Genomic DNA, 20,896 nt, shown 5'->3' on the forward strand with positions numbered 1-20,896 from the left:
TACACATTTTGAAAAATGAGGTGATAAACCAGCAGCTACACATTCATCTCATAGCTACAGCTGGTTGTGAGCTGTTCCGGACTGTCAGATTACAGAAAGTGCATTTGCATAAGAAATTGTGCAGTGCGACTAAAAGCATTTTGGCTGCACTGACGTCTGAGCTGGATGATATGAATCATCTGCCTCATGCAGATAATCAAATCCAAATAGAGACTTGGCTGCTGATTGCATTTAAAGTATCTATAACCAGCCACTTATTTCTCTATGAAGCCTGATGCACCACAACGCAACACATAAAGCATCTGCTTATCAACATCACCATTGTCTCTGTGTGTTGGAGTTGTCTGCACTGCTGAAGCATGTGTCTCATTAGGCTAGAAAGAAAAACTAACTTTGAGCATTCGCTGCTGAAGCATGTCAGCATCAGGCGGTAAAATATGAAGTCACTTCTTCACGAGGTTGATTATTGTGACAGAAACATGTTTTTTGTCCTTCTGCTTCACCTATTTGGGTTCAACATGAACTTTATTGGCTTCAAGCTCATGCAAAATGATGTCAGCTTCTTTTTTCAGACTCTTGTAAAGAGTAAGAGGGGAAAGGGAGAAGGTGAAGTGTAAACTAAAAGAAATAAGTTAGAGCAGGACAGTTACTTACAAATGTTTAAAGTCTGAATGCATGCAGGTTTTTTTGTTTTTATATTTATCTCTTCAAAGTAAACTTTTTTCTCACCTATAAAACGCTACGTTCACATTGAGATCTGAATGTAGCAGCTTAATTATAACCTCAAGCTTAATATCTTGAGGTTAGATATCAATGTATCTGTGCAGTGTGCACTTGTCTTTTCATATCTTTATTCCAGTTTTCTAAATTAAAATGAACAGCAGTTTATTTTTCAACATTTGATCTCCACTCTGAAATTACACAGTTAAAAAATATTGAGCTAAATATTTATTATATACATCAATTAAAGAAAACATTCAAATGTTCATAAATAAAGAGAAATGTACAAAGGTAATAAAAAAATTTCAAAAGCACAATTAGTTTACTTCAATAGAGTTAATTGTTAAAAACTGTATATCTAGATACCAAGTTTTTTCTTCTAAAAAGCTAAGTGTAAAACACAAAACTATATTTCAAGTTTTTTTCCCAGCACTATTGTAATGTAATTCTTTGTTTGATTTGTGTCTCATCCAATAGGTCAAACACTGATATTATTTCTGTTTATCTCATTCTAATGAGCTTAATTAGTCACTAACAAGCTTCTCAAAAACAATAAAAGCTGTGACTGTTTCTGAGGCTGTTTGTTTTATGATTCAGTCCAGTGGAGACTTCACCAAGGCAAACGGACGACACCTTTGAAAGCGAATGAGGGCTTTTGTTGGGAGGGACATAGATAATGCCAGCAGTTGTTTTATGGGTCACATAAATGCAATGAAAAAAGTACCAAGTTGTAATTAAAGAATTGTGTTAAAAGGGTGATAAACCCAGATAATATTCATGCCAATGTGATTTTTTAATTATTTTATTTGCTATATTAATTGCAATAAGATAAAGAGAACACGATTAAATTATAATTATGACATGTCTATTTGTACATGTGATTGAGTAGCAAGCATGAATGTGAGGCACAATCTTCAAAGGTCAGGAATCAGCTTCTCTTTTACTGATCTTTCCTAAAGTAAGTAGATATTTATTGGTTTAAGTAATCAGTTTGTGATGGAGGAACTGGGACATATTCCTACAGAAAAGTTGTTGCCGACATCTTTCCACACACACCCACCCAACACAACTTGCATCTTCTAATAAATTGTTTTTGGTTACAGTTTTCTTTTTATTCCAGTGTTATTATTATTTTTTATTTAATTTCTATACTTTGATAAGAGTTTACTTGAGTTAGAAACATTTTTTTTTTTGTTTTTGTCTCCTTGTGGGCGGAGCCTGTGAAAACAAATTAGGGTTCTGCACCGCATGGAGTCAGTCTGAGTTTAAACCCTCAAACAAATCACACTGATGGCGATGGACTTCTGAGATACTATAAAGGTACTGCTGTGTTTTTTAACAAGCTTGTATGTTAATTGTAAATATGTTGCATTCTTCAACTTTTTTTCACCTGAAGATGAGCGAGTACACAAAGCAACATCTAAAGTGAACTAGACCACTGGCTTCTCACTTTTGTCCAAGTCATATCAGAACCACAGTTATTTTTAGGTGTAGTGTGTTTAGAAATCCAACATGTCAAAATCACATTTTGTAGGGTTTTGCACAGACGTTATTAAAAAAAAGAAGAACGCATTATATGATTAATCAAGTAAAATAAAAGAGGCAGATCAGATTTTACAAATCTGTGAAACATTAAATTATTTCCAGGTAGATTAATAAGAATGGAAATTTGTGTCAAGTGTTTGGAATCAGTAAAGAGAATGGGAAGAACAAACATATTTAGGAAATGTGGATTAACTACACCTAATTGTTAAATTTTTCTGTGAATTGTTTTATTTTTAGACAGGGAAACTATTGCAGTATAATTTTATTTACTCTTCTAAATTGTTGTGCCGGTAACCAGGTCTGTGCCTGTATCATTGAAAAAGTTGTTTTTTAAGTAACAATATCTGCATATTCAGATCAATTAACAATGCATTAATACCAACTGCTCTATAGGACATTAAAGGACAAAACAAAACAACGTGATAGGTCAAATAGTTAAAAGGATGGGATAAAAGAAAAATAGAGCCAAACCCTTTGTCAAATTATCAGACCAATAAATTGGAAGGACTTTGATTATACATTTTGCCATCCTTGATTAGCCATTCTTATTTCAGTGCAGCAGTGGACACCTTTGCTCACATGAATAAAGTTTATTTTGGGTTACATAGAAAATATGATCTGTTCTCCACACTGATGCTCACATGAAAGATGTGCATTTTCTGTGTTGACTTCACTGAGCAATGACCTCCAACCTCTCCACCTCTCCTTGTTGTAATAGCTCCATATGGAGTCCTAACTACCAAAATATACAGTGCATTAGATGCTGGAAGGTGCAGAGAAAACTCAACCAAACTTTCATCTCTCCTGATCTTCACAAATGGACGTAGAACTTTGTGATGCAGTGTAATGACTTCCCATTATGAGTTTTCCAGTTTCATGAGTTTTATCCATCTCACATCTCAAAGAATCATCAGGTATAAGTTTGATTCTGTAGCTCAGCTTTTTGCACTGGTGCACCGAATCTTTATTTCATAGGTGGACAGGCACAGAAGTTAGGTGCAGCCAAATTTTTGACTGCGTCGTGTTACTTAGCATCTATCAGATTAAGGTAATATTGACTGGCAAATGATTAAGAATCATAAGCTTGTAAACAAAGTATTTGAAGCAGAACATCTAAAAAAGCAGCTTCTATGAGCTAAAATTGGACTTGAACTTGATACAGGAACTTTTTCTTTTGCAGCAATAAACTATTTTATTATCTCAGAGGATAATCTGATCTAAATCCGCCATGGGATAGAACGATTTCTGCTTAGCTGAACTGCAGTGGTTAGATTGTGAGAGGAACCCAGAGTACCAGGAGACAACCCATCCTCATATAGGCAGAGCATAGAAAACATATGCAAAACGCCTCCACCTCAGGATTTAAACCCAGGACATTCATGCTGCAAAGCAATGATAACAATAGTGCTATTTTTTTGAACATCGGACAGGATGTAGTTCCTGTTATCTGTGCTCTTTTTAGTTTCCTCACTTTGAATTATGTTGTGTATCAATTATGCTCTACAAATAACCTTGCATTGCATAACCTGCATTCAGCTGGAATCTGAGACAAGACTGAAAATGAGCTTTTCAAAGACATTCTCCATTCAGTCTTACTGAGCTCTTTAGCAGAGTTAGGGGAAAATATTTCAGTCTCTGGACGTTCAAAGCTGGTAGAGATATATCCCAAAAGACTGAACTGTAATTGTAGAAAAAGGTGATTCTTTGAAATGCTGAACTCAGGAGATTGGCTCTGAATATAAATCACATAGTCACAACAATTATGAGCAAATGGAAGGATGGGGAAAAAAAACAAATAAAGAAAAACAATGAAAGACCCCAAGGCAGTTCAGATACATTTGGAGCAGCTGTATGCATCTGATAACTGAAAACTTGTTGTCCAAACACATACACGTACAAGTGTATGTGTTTGCCCTTTCCTGAGAGGTTCAGCCACTTTTAGCATGGCTCTGCAGAAAATGAGTTTCCAATCTGTGACCTTGCAGCAACTTTTTTCTGAAATAGACTTTTACTGAGCCAGCCCAGAGCAAACATTTAGTTTGGAGTGAAGTCATTTCAAACTGGGTCACCTTTAATTCTTACAGGTTGATTAGACATATCATGCACGGAAAGAAAGAAAAGAAATTACAAAGGCACAAGAAAAAAAAATAGTTCACTAATAATACATCTCACCATATGCTGAGGAAAATCATCACTTTGAGCTAATTATAATCAACATATGAACAAACTAACAGGAACTCTAATTTAACATATGGACATTTGCTTTGCTCAGTTTGTTAGCAGCAAATTATGTGTGAAGAGGCAATAAAAGGATAAATCAATTTAACTGCACATGCCATTACTCAAAGGGATCAAATAAAAGAAAATAAAACAAAAACAAACTTTTTTATCCATTGAATTACACCAGTCTTTGGTTCTAGTTTGAGTTATTTTACAAATTTGGTGGAACTTCATCTTCATTCCTCATTGGAGCTTTTTTTTTTTAAATCACTGTTGGCTTCATGAGCATGGCTTTTGTGATTTATTTAAAAAGGAAAATGAAACTCAGATTTTACCACTGGAATTTGTAAATGGATGGATTAAAATCAGGGTGGTCTGGATTTTAAGCCTAGGCAGTAAATTTCCATTTTTAGGAGAAAACTGTGATGAAACATTGTGTGGAAACATCAGTCAGTTGAAAACGTCTTCCAAAGACAGCAGAGCTTTCAGCAAGAAACAAACCCCAAAATTACATCTAGAGCCTTGAGTGAAAAAGTATGGAGTAAAAATCTCCCCTGAATTTTGCTGTTTAAATAAGTTTGACATATCTGATTTAAAATGAAGTCTGGTGTTTGTATGTTATTCCTATCAAATTTAATTTGCAAGTAATACTAGAATATTGTGATAAATTTGTGTAATGCTTGAAACAGGGTTAGTTTTTAAAATCAAGCTTTGGACTTCACATCACTGCTCAATCTATAATCTGAAAATGGAAAGAGTTTATTAAAACTGCAAACTTACCAAGACATGTCCATCCACACAAACTGAGGCCAAGCAAGGAGAGCATTAATCAGAAAAAAGGCTGAGATGCCTGGGGTAACTGTGGAAGAGCTGCAAAAGATCCTCACTGCAGGTGGGAAAATCTATTGTGCATTCCACAAATCTGACCTTTATGAAGGAATGAAAAGAAGCATGAGGACAAAACTTCTCTGGTCAGGTGGCCGAGGTGCAAAATGCTGTGCATGGCTGAAAATGAACACTTCACATCACATTGAGACACTCACCCCAGTTTAAAGCATGTAACGGTTCAAAATGGGGTGAAGCATTGCTTGCTCTCCTTCAGTGGGGGAGAGGGAAGCTGGTCAGTGTTAATGGGTAGATGGATGGAGCTAAATGCAGGAAAAACCTGCTAAAAGGTTCAAAAGAATTCACGCAGAAGTCCACTTTTCAAGTTGCAAGACAACAACCAAACAGCCAGGGCTGCAAAGGAATGGTTTACATCAAACTGTAGTCATATGTTAGAATGTTCCAGTAAAGGTACAGAATCCAAATGACAGTCTGTGACAGCACTTAAAATTTGCTGGTAAAATCAACACTGTCAGACAATTTTGAGGAAAAAACGTGAAAAAATTTCTCTAGGTTTGTAGTAAAATCCCACAAAACAAACTACTGCTAATAAACTACTGACTCTATAAACTGAATAAACTTGGATACCACACTTTTGATATTAGGTTTGTAAAGAAATTCCAAATGCATGAGTTTATTATCATTCCACTTTACATCTATGCATTACTTCATGTGAATGTTTCTCATAAACAAAGGGATGTCTTTGCTCATCTCTAAGTAATTTCAACACAAAATGCAGTAATTGCCTTTGTAAATATTTTCTGTGCTTGTGTGCTTTTTATGTAAAAATACTTCCCTCCAAAAAGCCTGCAATGATGTTACATCTTATTTGAAGTGACACTCTGTTTTTTTGTCAAAGAAACGTGATTTGTGATTAAGACAAGCTGATATCTAACAAGAATGACACAGTGCAATGCACTTGTTGTCTTGACAACGTTTCATTTTAGCCTGATCTTAAAATAACTGAATTACTATCACCTTTCAATATACATCTTGTAGCTGTTAGAATTACATTTTCTTGAAGCTTTGTTCTAAGATGTCCTGAATGTTTGGAAAAAATAAATGCTCTTCTGTGCAGGTAAAAGTATGGTGTAAAAATATTTTCTGTAATTTCTAGAAATTTAGACATTTTTATACATATTGATTTATTTTTTTTATTCCTTCTTGTGCATATTAGCCAGTAATAAAACACAGTTTGCTTTTAGCTGTAGTCAGAGGTTCTTTATAGTTGCCATGGTTTTTTGTGAGTGTCTGGACTGCAATCTCTTCATCTGATTCTGGTGAAAATCTTCTGTGATGCTCAGTTCGTCCGCTTACCTCCTGATGTCAGAGAGAAATAAACCTCTGATTTCCATGTTAAAACTGTATTATACAGTGTAAATGAAACAGCAAGGAAACAACACAGAAAGCAATTCATTTCTGATTTAATGCTGTTTTTTGTGAGACTTTCACTGAAAATCACTGTCTCACAGCCCAACATTAAACTGATGGGTAAAACATATAAATTCACCTTGAATATGTTTCAAAACAAAGACATTTTGAAACAACTGTCCAGCTTTCATCACACATCTCAAACACTTTGAAAACTTGAAGCTTTTTTGATTTACTTGCTCAAAATTTGGTTCTGGACATCATCTAGAAAACTGGAATGCACACGTGATGAACAGTTTTTTGAGAGGTACACAATACACGACATGCAAACCAGATACTTCCCAACATTCACTGAAATAGATTTAGAGTTACTCTAAAACATTTAGTCACTGTACTTGCTGATGCATGTAGCTTCTGTGAACACCAGAGCTTATCCTTGTTTCTGCCTTTTCAGAACATTCCTGTTATTCGACAGCATGCAGCAAGGTTTTGCTGCAAGCCTCTCACCCGCAGCATGTTAACTCGGTCAGTAATGAACAGATTAAACCTGAGAGGTCGTGACTCACCATTTAAACGTTGACATTCAGCCACGTGAAAGTCTTGTCGTGCATAAAAATCACATGTGATTCATGCGAACTGATGATTTCAAGAAGTAAACTTTCTTAGGAAAATGCTTTATAAAATCCATTAAGACCACACCTGCTTCATTTCAAATTCAGTTTAATCTTTTGGCAATTGTAGACTTTGATTTTCAAAAATCTCTTTTTTTTTGTAAAGAGAGACCTGGCCAAGAATTAGAGCAGCTATGTAAAAATAATCATTTTGCACTTTCAAACATTTTGAGCCTGACCTTGTAAAGGATTGTGCATATAAAAAACATTTTGATATCATGCAAATCTGATCTAAAGACAACATACAAATTTTTTGCAGACACAACAAATTTAGCATGTCTGCCTTCCTGAGTGTGCAGAACATGTGATGATCAGAAAGTGTAAAATATTGGGAGTAGAATATGCAAATGTAATGATTTGCATTTGCAATGCAATTTATTAAACCTGAACCATATTGCTAGGTAATGCTTTTGCATTTATTTTTAGTACATTTGAATAACTGGTGTAAACTGGCGCGCGGGCATTTCTGCAGTCACTGTGGTAAGCAGGAGGCAGAAGACAGAAGACATTACTTTTCCAAAATTTGAAACATTTAAAGAATGTGAAACAAAAGTTGTGGAGTTAAATACACTGGCTTTGACTACAAAGTATAGCTTTTGCTTTTCAGACCAAAAGCTGTAGCCATTTGATTTGTCTCCCCACAAGGAATGTATGACATTTTAGTGCTGGCAATGATGTTGCGGTGACTCTCCCCATGGGGTTGTTTATAGCTCACAAAATATCTGGTAAGCTTCATCGAGCTGGCGCATTACGTGCATCACAGCCAAACAATAGAAAATTGTTAAAAACAGGTCCAAACATTTAAAACTCCAACAGAAACTGCACCTCCACCAAGCAATCTTTTTTCAGTAGCCAAGGGTCCAGACCCTCTGTTTGGAGCAAAGCATTGAACAAGGGGCTTCTTTTTACCAGACTCAAATTTAATGAGTCATTTCTCTAAAACTTTCCTGGGAATTAACAGCTTAATTTTCTTGAACTTTGTTGTAGCTTTCCTAAAATTCATAGGTTACCAGGTTTCTGGAAATCATTAGATGTTTTCTTGGAACTTACAAGGAACTTTCATGAACCAGGCTCTATGTACGACTGAACAGAATGTCAAATATTTTATTGTTTTTTTTTATATTTGATTGACTGATCACTCTAGGGAGACTTCATTCACCCTGATATTTTTATTTTACATGAACCCTGAATGGTTCCATAAATATTTGAAGGATGGTGTCATTGCATGCAATTAATTTGGTGTAGCCTTTGCAGAACCTCCAGTAACCAAATGAAAGAAGTAATGAGCCGGTGAGAAAGGACCACAGGTCTCCACTCCTGTTTGTCAGGTAACATTGGCATTGGGTAGGTCCTCACAAACCTTATTTTGAGAGAAATGTTTTTTGAATGCATCCCTGAGCTGTGACCCTGATGCTCATATTTTTATAGCATTTTAAAAAGCAATGCTGGGAATACCTTTAATTGAAGGTGTACTAACATTCCTGTAGAGATTGTGTGAATGTAACAGCATCACAAGACTGCGATAAGCAGGTACAAAGCTTAAAAGGTTAACTTCGCAATGAACCCAATGTCTGAAGGGATTTTTATTTGTTTTTACTTCTTTCTCCTATTGCATAAGCACATATAATTAAAAATGTATGTGGTGTGTTTTCCTGCAGCAGAAATTGGTGTGTATCAGGGGAGAAATAACCCAATTAAAACCAGCTTGTGTAGAAAAGTCTCATGGGAAAGAGGTGAATCAACCACCTTCTATTCTTTAACTGGGGGTTCTCTATTTTCTTGTTTCTCTAGACCAAATAAGGGCAGACAGGAAGTATGAAGATTGGCTGTAATAGTCTGAACCATTCCATACCCAATTTATATTCGACAAGTTGACCAGTTCACCATTGTTCCAGTTGAGCAAGCTGAGTACAGCTGGATGCACATAGAGAAGGTAATTAGGTGTGGCAAACACACACACACATGCACACACACACCTGCATACGCACACACACAGAGTATGTCTGTCTATCTTCACAAGGACTTTTTTTCCACTGACTTCTTTTTTTGGGGGGGAGAATTGCGCCTTACAATGTGAGAAACACTAAAACACACTCTTCAGACTTTTTGTGTTGTTGTTATGCTTGAAAAAAATCCCTCATTCTCTCTGTCACTCGCTATATTTGCTCACAAGATACAGTGATAAAAACTGTTTACCTTTTTCAACCTTTGAAGTTTCATCATAAAATGAACAGAAACTAACCCCAAGTTAAGAGATCTGCAAAAAAGTAAGTACACCTGAAAAGCAATAAATACAAACTTTTAGAGATTCATTAAGCACTGTGATGTACTTCAAGTGTTTATGTCTGTTTATTATAATGATATGTACGGATGTGTGTGGATGTAGTTGGATCAAAATGCCTGTCAGTGCGTGGCTCAGACTTCCACGCACAGAATCCAAACTCCTGAGGTCAAACTTGCAGTTTTCCCAGCCAACGATGATTTGAGGAGCCATGTCTTTGGCTCCAAAGTCAGCACCAACGTCTATGAGCAAATTGTAGAGCACTTCAAGCTTTACTCCACTGACAAGCTTAAGGGAGATGTTGATTTTATTTTCCAGCAGGACTTGGCATCTGCTCAAACTGCCACAGGTTCCAGTGCCTGGTTTAATGACCATCTATCACTGTGCTTGACTGGCTGGCAAATTGGCCTGACATGAACTCCAGACAGATTTTAGGGTGTACAAGCAAGGACCCAGAATGTGGATGAGAGGAAGGCTGGCATTTAAGCAACCTAGACTTCTGTAACACTTTAGCAGTGCTACATGCTAATCTCCATGTCATGCAACATTATTGCAGTAATTACTGAGAAGCACCTGTTGATAGTGTTTTATGGGTTAGACAATGCATGTTAGTAACATAAATTACTATGCAGAGAAACACAAGTTGTCCAGATTTTTGTCCAGAGCAGAGTTTGAGAACAGCTAGGAGTCACTGTACATATCACTGGCTGTGACTAGACTGACAGCAACAACACTATTGATCTACATCCTTTTGTGCAATGGAGCACAGTTCAGACACCTTATTGGAAGCAATGGCTTTGAAATAGTGCTTTTGCCACTGCAGCTGGAAATGCAGAGACCTTTGTAGAAAGTCCTAAACACAAAACCGAAGTTGCAAATGTGGACAGGGTGTCCAATAAGTGACAATAGGACCCTGTGCTCATCTGTTAGTTCATTAGCACATGTACTGATGAATTAGTGGTTGTGCTGTGCTGCAGGTGTGTTTGTGTGCTCATGCTTGCTTCAGTGTGCATTGAACGGCTGGACTGCTGTTCACAAACATAATTAGCTCTTTAATCTGAGTCTCTGAGCAGAAACAGAAGTGATTTGAAAGGGCTCGGCGGCTCCCTGCTGCTGCTTGTTGCTGAGAGAAACCTGTCTCATGTTTCCAATTAGTCGATTCAGAAACTGTTGGACATTTAGATGGAATAAATATTCCAATATAGGAGGAAACATTTCACGGCTGTGAAGGGGATAAAACGAGGGACTCCACTTTTGCTCCACTCATTTTGTGTCTTATCAGATTTAATACAAAGAAGTTGTGAAGCTTTTTTTAATTTAACATTTTCAATCAATGTCAATCTAAAACTATGCTGAACATGAATATTGTAACAGCGTGGAAAACAATTTTTAAGATGAAATGGAAATAGGAAATAAATGCATTGCCGACTGGAAATGTTCATTTTCAGCTTAAAACAAAATTAAACATTTGGGCATGCAAAGCACATACACACATACTCAATGCAAAAACATATATTGTGGTTTTGAATATGAGCATGAAATAAGTCTTGCAGTATCCACCCATCCATCCATTACAAAGTGCCTGGAAAACATTTTTTATCCATTTGTATCTGTGATTTAGTTCATCTAGTTCTTACAATACAAATCAGAAAAGCTTCAGAACTTCTGAGTCAATGTTTTGTAGAGTTACATTTCATATCAAATTCCATATGATTTATTTTAGTAACTCGTGATTTTGACCTGTTACCTCACATTCTTCTGTTTTAGAACCTGAGTTAAATATTGATTAAATCTTTTGGTTACGTTTGTTTGTTCTTCCTGTCTTGTTTAACAAACCAGATAATATTTTGCTAATTTTATTCATATTTACGTGTGTTTGCTACTTGATACCATCTGGATAATTTATTATCTGTGTTTTGTCATTCAAGGTTACATACTATAGAACTACATTTTTCAAAATTGTAATTTGAATGACACATGCATGTTCACACATCACTCACTAGTATCTTAGTTTATACAAGCTGGTAAACATCTGATGCACATTCAGACGTATAGCACAACAAGTTTGTGAATGACTCTGTGTAATTAAAGTATGTGTTTGACATGTTTCTGATGGGAGGTACGCTGTGGATAAGCGAGATGTTTTCTGTTGTCAGTGTGGATCCCAGCGGCTCACTGGAGGCAGGCAGTTTTCACACTGCAGCTGGCAGTGTCTCTGTGTTGATCGATTCCTTCATAGCAAAACATGAATCAACCTTTTTCACTGAAAGTGTAAAGAAACTCCAGGAATTGCATGGCTGTCAAAGAATATTTGAAAACCTTTATTTCTGTCTTTCAGTCATCTTGTTTGGTCTTTTCAGCCAATATATTTGCTTCCAGATTTGTCTGACTAACTACAGTAATAGTCAAGAAATTCAGCAACTCAATTCATTAGGTGAAATACAAATTATACATTAATTACCCACACACATTTTGAAGTCTTTCTTTCTATTAATTATGATCTTTCTATTAATTATGATGATTCTTCATTTACAAAACCAATAGATTTAAGGTTAAAATATTAAACTAACAAAAATACTATTTTCAATACAAAAATGTGGGTCTAATGAAAAGTATGTTTAATACCTGCTTAAATATTGGTATGTTAAAACGATGCTTTAAATAGGAAAAATTAGCCTATTTTTATGCATATTCTAATTTATTGAAAATGATAAGAAAGTTGGTTTCTTAATACCAAAAGACAATGTATGAAAAAAACCCAACATAACTCGACTTAAGACATTATTTCTGTAAGTTGACAAAATGAAACCTACACGTCAGAGCCAGAGTAAACAGTTACCCTACTTTGAAACAAAATTTAACATCCATCCATCCATCCATCCATTTTCTTCCGCTTATCCGGGGTCGGGTCGCGGGTTCAGCAGCTTCAGCAGCTTCAAAAGGGAGGCCCAGACTTCCCTCTCCCCAGCCACTTCTTCCAGCTTATCCGGGGGAACCCCAAGGCGTTCCCAGGCCAGCCGAGAGACATAGTCCCTCCAGCATGTCCTGGGTCTTCCTCGGGGCCTCCTCCCGGTGGGACGCGCCCGGAACACCTCACCAGGGAGGCGTCCAGGAGGCATCCTGACCAGATGCCCGAGCCAACTCAAGTGGCTCCTCTCGACGTGGAGGAGCAGCGGCTCTACCCCGAGTCCCTCCCGGATGACCGAGCTTCTCACCCTATCTCTAAGGGAGAGCCCAGCCACCCTGCGTAGGAAACCCATTTCGGCCGCTTGTATCCGTGATCTCGTTCTTTCGGTCATGACCCAAAGCTCATGACCATAGATGAGGGTGGGAATATAGATCGACCAGTAAATCAAGAGCTTCGCTTTTTGGCTCAGCTCTCTCTTCACCACGACGGACCGGTACAGCGCCCGCTTCACGGCAGACGCTGCCCCAATCCGCCTGTTCCATGGACCATGTTCCATACCTCCATTGCCGAGGCGGCTTATCGGAGCTGCGGCCGCAAGGTTGTTGGTGCCTGTCGCGGCGGCAACCCTCGAACCCGTTGGTGGACACCTTTGGTGAGGGATGCTGTCAAGCTGAAGAAGGAGTCCTATCGGGTCTTTTTGGCCTGTGGGACTCCAGAAGCAACTGATGGGTACCGGCGGGCGAAGCGGCATGCGGCTCGGGTTGTCGCTGAGGCAAAAACTCGGGCGTGGGAGGAGTTTGGAGAGGCCATGGAGAAAGACTTCCATATGGCTTCGAGGCGATTCTGGTCCACCATCCGGCGTCTCGGGAGGGGGAAGCAGTGCAGCACCAACACTGTTTATAGTGGGGATGGTGTGCTGCTGACCTCAACTCGGGACGCTGTGGACCGGTGGGCGGAATACTTCGAAGACCTCCTCAATCCCACCAACATGCCTTCTGTTGAGGATGCTGAGCCTGGGGACTCTGGTTTGGGCTCTCCAATCTCTGGGGACTAGGTCGCCGAGGTGGTCAAAGAGCTCCTCGGCGGCAGGGCTCGGGGGTGGATCTCTGCTTTTTGCAGATGATGTGGTCCTGTTGGCTTCATCAGACCGTGATCTGCAGCTCTSGCTGGAGCGGTTCGCGGCCGAGTGTGAAGCGGCCGGGATGAGGCTCAGTGCCTCCAAATCCGAGGCCAWGGTCTTGAGCCGGAAAAGGGTAGAGTGCCTTCTCCGGGTCAGGGGGGTCGTCCTGCCTCAAGTGGAGGAGTTTAAGTATCTGGGGATCTTGTTCACGAATGAGGGAAGGTACGGAACATGGTCCACTCAGACTCAATGTCCCCGCCTCAATGTCCCCGCCTGCAAAATTTAACATATTGCACTATTCTAATCTGCCTTTTTAATATATATACATTGTGTTCTAACATACAGATGTGTACATATTTTTCTATCATTCTAAGTAACTTTTTAAATAGGTTTAATGTCTGTGTGCTGTGAAAGTGTCAAACTGATGTCAAATTCCTTGTTTTTGTGCTTCAACTTGGCCAATAAATTCTAACTGATTATAATGAATGGGGTTTAAAGTCTTCAAAGAAGACATCCCATTAAGTGCATTTCAAGGGAACATCAACTGTCCGTCTGTCCAGTTGGCTGTCCTTTCGTTTCATATGCTGAGCTGATATGAAACGAGGAGTGTGTGAATGGGTTTTTAATATGAAGTGCTAATACTGTTTAATGTCAGGGCTGAGCATCTTACTGGAACAGGACTTATTGGCTGCTCTTCAAAGTAAATTTGGCATCATATAATTCCAAAGAGTGGGTAAATAGCAGCCTGGGGCTTTGTTTTCTCAATTTCCATCAAAGCTCATCTAGTTTTTCTGAGACGATTTTTTTTCCAACTTGCATAATGCAGAGCCATGTTTCTGTAAAACTTTGACACATGTAAATAATGAAAAATGATGTGTCAACAAAATTCTTCTTTTTTCATGGCATTAGAACTATGTTAATCATTATGGACTGAGCTTCAGTGAATGTATGGGTATATGAAGGGTGTTTCAACTGAGAAACATTTTTGCCAATAAACATACAATCTTTAACCATCTTCCTGTCCACTGAAAGCTTTGTCCAAACCAGAGTTCAGAGGTTTATATTCAACAAAGCAGCCTCGATTTTGGGAATTTATAGATGAGAACACCCACAAACTGTTACATTACATTCAGATTACATTTAGGCACACATAATTAAGGAAATCTGGTATGGATAAAACAATTTTTTACCTATTTATATAGATCATTTTTAGACTTTTTCCTCCCTCTCCATATCTGAGAGGGCGGCGTCCCAGCATCCCTTTTGTGGATCAGCTGTCATTGGTTACAATGTTGATTGGGTGGGGGCGTTGTAGAAGTAAATTTAAAGTACAAGGATACACCAACTTCTCAGCCACTGCAGAGTTGTGCTCAACCAGCATATTCTTGTGAGTCGAGGCTAAGAGCTGACTCTAGTCAAACACAGTGCTGACTGTGAGCCATCAGATGGAGAAACATGAAGAAACATTCAGTTTTGAGGTTGAGATTGGCATTTTCAGTTTTTATTGCAATGCATCTTAGAGATAACTAACCAACAGTGTGAGCTTGGTTCTGTAAGTAGCCTGGAGAAAAAAAAATTCAACAAAAAAAGCAGGTGATCAATTTGTTTATAGTATGATACACTGCACAGAGTATGATGACGTTCACTGACAGCCACATGAGCATGAGGAGAGTGGAGGCTCTCTGAAAGCAAAGGCAGTTACACTTTGATGAGGGTCTGTAAGCTCTGACATTTAACAGAAGTGACTCATGGTGCTAAATTCATTGCATGCAAACACGCTGCTTCCAACCAGACATTATTTCAGAGGACAAAGGGAGTTTGAGGGTCTTGAATGTCTGTCTGAGCAGGGCAGCTTGGAGGTCAGGTGTCAATCACTGAGCTGTGAACCATCAAGTGTCTATTTGGTTGTTGTCCTTTCAGTTAAAGTGACTTGTGAACCTTCTCAGACAAGGTCTCACACACACAATTCACAAAATACATTTACACTTCCGCCGGGTAAAAAACCTCGATGCTCCTAAATGTCAGCCTCTTGGGGTAAAAAGAAACCTTGGTCTACAGAGCTCTCCAAATGTATTGACTCCCCTGGTAAAGATGTGGGAAATACCTCACAAAAATCTCACAAGAATTGAAAAAAGGCCAGCCATCTTTGCGTTTGTTCAGAGGGGTGACACATTCCAATATTAAAAAGTAACAGAACCACCAGTGGCACAGTTTCTACCCCTATGAACATCTATAACACAAACTGACTGAATTTTGAATGAGTGATTCACAATTTTCTATTCTCCTGGACTAGAAAAAAATGTGAGACACAGGTCCAGGTCTCCAATCATCTGGCCATTATTCTTTTTTTGTTTGTTTTTGTTACAGTAAAGGAAGTTAAAAAACTGCTACAGAGAAAGGGTGGCATCTCAGGCTCACCAAATCTCCATGAGATAAAATCTAGATGCCGGTTGGATGCTTTAGAGTATATGCTAGTTTACTTTTGCACATGATGCTCAGGTTATTTCCTCATGATTCAATAATTAAAGCTTTCAACTTCAGACACAGCTTATTAAGATTTGGGAAATTTTACAGGAAAAATAATTTTCTCTAAATTCAGTTTTGAATTTAGAGAAAATTTTGAATAGAGTGTGCCGTATTCATAGATAACAATTGCTTTAGGCTATATGGCACATTTAAAATAGTTTTGCTGTGACATTATACAACTTCATTGCCTCTATCAGTTTCTTCTTCCTTTTTTATTTAACGCTTTTAATTGCTGTGGAAGTTTTGCTGTTATGAATTCCTGTCTGCCATTACAATGATAACCAAGCCTCATTAATCACAGGATTGACGGAAGCTCAACCAGTAGAGACATGTTGACTCTTGAGTCAAGGTCAATTAGTTTAGGAGCAGCAGCTCAAGAGACTGACAATGGACATTTCCTACTTGGAATCCAAACCGGACCACTAAGAGCTTCAAGCTTTGAAAGGCCACAACATCTCAACCATTTATGAAAACGTATCAATCTCTTTAGGCCAGCAATAGTCCTACTTCAGCAAAAATGAAGTACATATTGCTATTTGTGTGTTAATTGATGTAAGTTAATACAATCTTCAGTTGTATTGCTAAGTTAGATTAATTTTGTGACACTAACCTTTTTTCAGCTATTTTGATTTTTATGACAAATTAGTTTATCAGTCAGCTAGCAAAATATATATTTACTGTCTAGCGTGTTTCAGATGTGTCCCTGCTCCAGTACACCTGATACAAATGATTGCCTTTCCTCCTTATCACGCCTCCAACTGCTGCAGAAGCCATTAATCAGAATTAATCTAAGCCAGGTGTGCAGCAGCAGGGAAACACATAAAACATGCAGGACGATGGGCTCTGAGGAGCAGGATCTCTGCTTTAAAGTACCATAGAGGAATTTTGTGTATTAAAGCACAATGAATTTTGGAGTGTAAAAGTTTCATAAATTTGAAATGTTTTTGATTACCATACTATTTTTAACTTTTCATTGATTCAGCATTTGTATAAATTCTAAAACACACTAGAAACAGATCTGAAAATGGTGGTGTTTGTTTTCTATTTCCTATCATACACAATAAATCCCTTTAATGAAGAGAGCATCACTATATTTTAGCAGTTGTGCTCTAACCTCATGTAAATAAGGTCTTTTTAATTACTACATCAGATGACTGACATTCTGAACTGCCTCAGTAATATTAAACCAAATCAGTGCATTGATCAATTAATTGTATCAATGCATTGATATTTTTTCCTTGCATATTTCTGTCTATTCTGACCAAATGCTGTAAATATTTCTGATTCCCTGAGAAGAATGCAACATTTGTAACTATTTCTCAGTTGTTCAATGTGCTGTGTGGCTTCTCCTTTGATCGTTATGTTGCCTTTTACCCTCAGTTTTTTACATGTTCCAGTGAAATTTGGTCATGCATCATTTGACAGAGAAACAGATTTTATAAAGGGTAAAAAGTTGCATCTGATATGTCTAGTGACCTGAGAGATCAGGGGGGTCAGATTTAAGCTAACATGACAGCAAACATCTGCTACAGTCTGTGTCTTGCAGCAAAACTGGATTCCTGCCATGTCCAAATATTCTCCTCAGTATGTGACATTTTTAGCTCAAAGAAACTGGCACACAGGTCATACATTTCAAGGTGAAACAGCCTCTTTCATTTCTGAAATGTTTTCAACCACATGAATCCTTTTGAGCATAGTTAGTTGAGTGCATAAGGCCAAGCCTACCCAGGCACACTAATTATTGACTCATTACATCATTTAGATTTAATGAACCAAGTCTGATGTGGACATTGTCAACAGGCTTCAAATCACATGGTGCTGGTGTGGTCAAATCCCTTCTGCTGGTGCGTAATGTAAACACTGACAACAGTTGAAGTCTGGTTCCCAAATGGTTGTGTTTAACTTTTAAAATGGTCTGATATAAACATTATATATAAAAAAGAAGCTTTATTAAATGTTCAAACTGCACATTTATTCTTTTGCAAAGAAGGATGAGTCCTCAAAAAATTTTGAAATGTTTGTTTGACTCGTATACAACTGTTAATCATACATTTGAAATTGTTTATTTTGTTTCTTCAACTTTTTTCTCTGAAGCGCCTTAAAAGAGTTGTTTTTCTTCAGTTCTAATGATTTCAACCTTTACTGGAAAGTTATACAAAGTTCAGTCTGTCTTCTCTTTTTTCTCTGACTTGTTTCTTCCTCGACCAAGATAGCTGACATTCCCCACAGAGTGTATCTGCTTCTGGATATTTTTGCATTTAACTGTGGTTTTATCTTGTGATCTAGAATTATTGAGAACTGCTGGGTTAAACAGCAACACACTTCTAAAGTTGTTAAAATAGCCCAATTATTTACATAGAAGATGTATTTGTTACTGAGGAAATAAGTAGAACTTTGAGCTCAATCTATGAGGATTCACACTAATTCCTGTTTCTGCATGTAGTTGCCTTGTCAAAAGAAATGTGGTACACTGTTGGTAACAATCTATGGGCTTTTCATAGCTGACTGTACAACAGAAAGAAATTGGCTCCCCCACAGGGAGCAGGGTTAAAAAATGGCAGAGAAACTGCTGTACACGAAGTTTTGGTCACAAAGCAACAAATCCATTAAAAAAGGAAAAAAGAGAATCGCAAATTACTTTTCAGAAACATTTTGGAAGAGGTTTAAAGAAGACAGAAGAAGCGAAGATGTCGAATAAACTAGCCCCTGGAATGATGGGTGCTGTGGAATTGTGTGGATACAAATGGACAGGATTCAGATGGGAGATGAGCAAATCCAGTGTGAGCCAGAGTTACAGTATCTTCCTGGTTCCTGAGCTCTTAGGACTCTGGACATGAAGCCCAGATAGAAATCCAACCCTGCTTTTAAAAAGTCTCTTCACTGCCTGCCTGTTGGTCTTAGTGTGTGTTCACACAATGACTAAAGCTGTGAAATTGCCAGAAGTAATTGACTTTCTATTGAAAAGAGTGACAAAAATAACTAAAATGATGGAAACAATTTTTTTCAAGTGAATGACATAAGGGTTTCATGATTTTGTAATAAATATGATGTGTGTCATGAATATTAATGACACCTAATGATCATGACTGCTGTCATTAAGTGACACTGGGGTTTTGTAACATCTGTATCCTAAACAGCATCAACTTTTACATTACAAAAACTTGTATGATTGTAGGACATCTTTAGCATTAAGTTTGAAAACCCATAGTCACAATTACAATGTAAATGTGACCTTCCTTATGAAAACAACAAAGTTTCAAAGGTAAATTCTTACATTCACAAAACTATTTAGTAACCAAAGAAAAGAAACTATTGCTTTGAAAGAAAAAAACTTTATAAAGAACATAAAACATTTAATGCAGCAAAAATTAAACATGAATACATTGCAGAGGAAAGCAGCTAAAAAACTTCTTAAAAACAAAAAAAAAAACATTTCTTCTTGAATAAAATGAAAATACATTTACATTTTGAACATTATTTTGGCAAGCTTTTCCTTAACTTTGAATCTCAGCTTATGTTTCACATGTTTTGTGTGTAGCTAGCTTGCCATATTGGGTTATCTTTTTAGCCTACCATGTTGTTTTCTATGTTCTTACATTTTTCTTTAAACTGGCAGGATTTATGAATCAGTGAACCAGTATGGAGAGATTAACAAACATCTAACCTTTTCTGGGGATTCAGAGGCTAATTCAAGGCCAGTTTGAGGTGGATATTTTCAAATTATCCACATAACTGACTGTTTAATGAAGCAAAGCCGCCGAGCTGTTTCAGACGGTTCAATTCAAATGTGCTGCTGCACATGACACCCTTTTAATCATGGAGGTGCACTTAAGCCTCAAGTGCTCTCCTTATTCTTTTTCTGCATGCCTGCACACGCCCAAATCAGGTACTGCTCATTGCCATGGCTCCTGTTATGACTGACAGTATTTGAAAAGCCTTACTTCGCATTTTGTGCTCCTCATTTTCCATGTCTATCTTCTTTCTTAGGGGCAAATCAGAAGTGTCTCTACATCCTGCTGAGCTAAGCTTGATGTTTTTCTTCTGCAGAGCATCAAGATCTGGGCCTGTCAGGCGTGTCATGAGGCACAATTGCGAACATGTCTGAGTTGGGCTGTTAGGGTTCACATGCTCATTTTGGTACTCTAAGTTTCAGTACAATAAAATATTACCCATGCAAACTTCACATATAATTCCACATTTACTTGAATGTTATATTTGGTAGTGGTGAGTACTGGAAAGCTTAATCAAGTTCCCAGCACTGGTTACCACACTTCTAACTTTATAAACGGATGGCAAAATTACAGTTCTTCTTTATGGTGTTCTGAATCCAAACTCCCTAATTGCACTGACTGAAAATTTAAACAATGCCTGGACTGATTGTGATTAATCCATTTTGTGGTTCCTAATCACATAATTCAACTAAATTAACACAAAATTCTACCGCCCACCAAGTCTTTCTTTGTATGTCCCTGTGGTCTGGATGATCTTAGTCTGACATTTTCAAAGTTTTTCTAAAGAGGATTCCAGCCCACATGTCAGAGTCATTGAAATCCTCTCCAACAACTCCATTTGTTTCCCAAACTACTAGAAATAACATCATTGTCTGCGGTAATAAAGGATGGCAAGTCATTTGGCTGCCCTAAAAACAA

Source organism: Poecilia reticulata, linkage group LG10 (genome assembly GCF_000633615.1).
Source record: "Poecilia reticulata strain Guanapo linkage group LG10, Guppy_female_1.0+MT, whole genome shotgun sequence".
Lineage (NCBI taxonomy): Eukaryota > Metazoa > Chordata > Actinopteri > Cyprinodontiformes > Poeciliidae > Poecilia > Poecilia reticulata.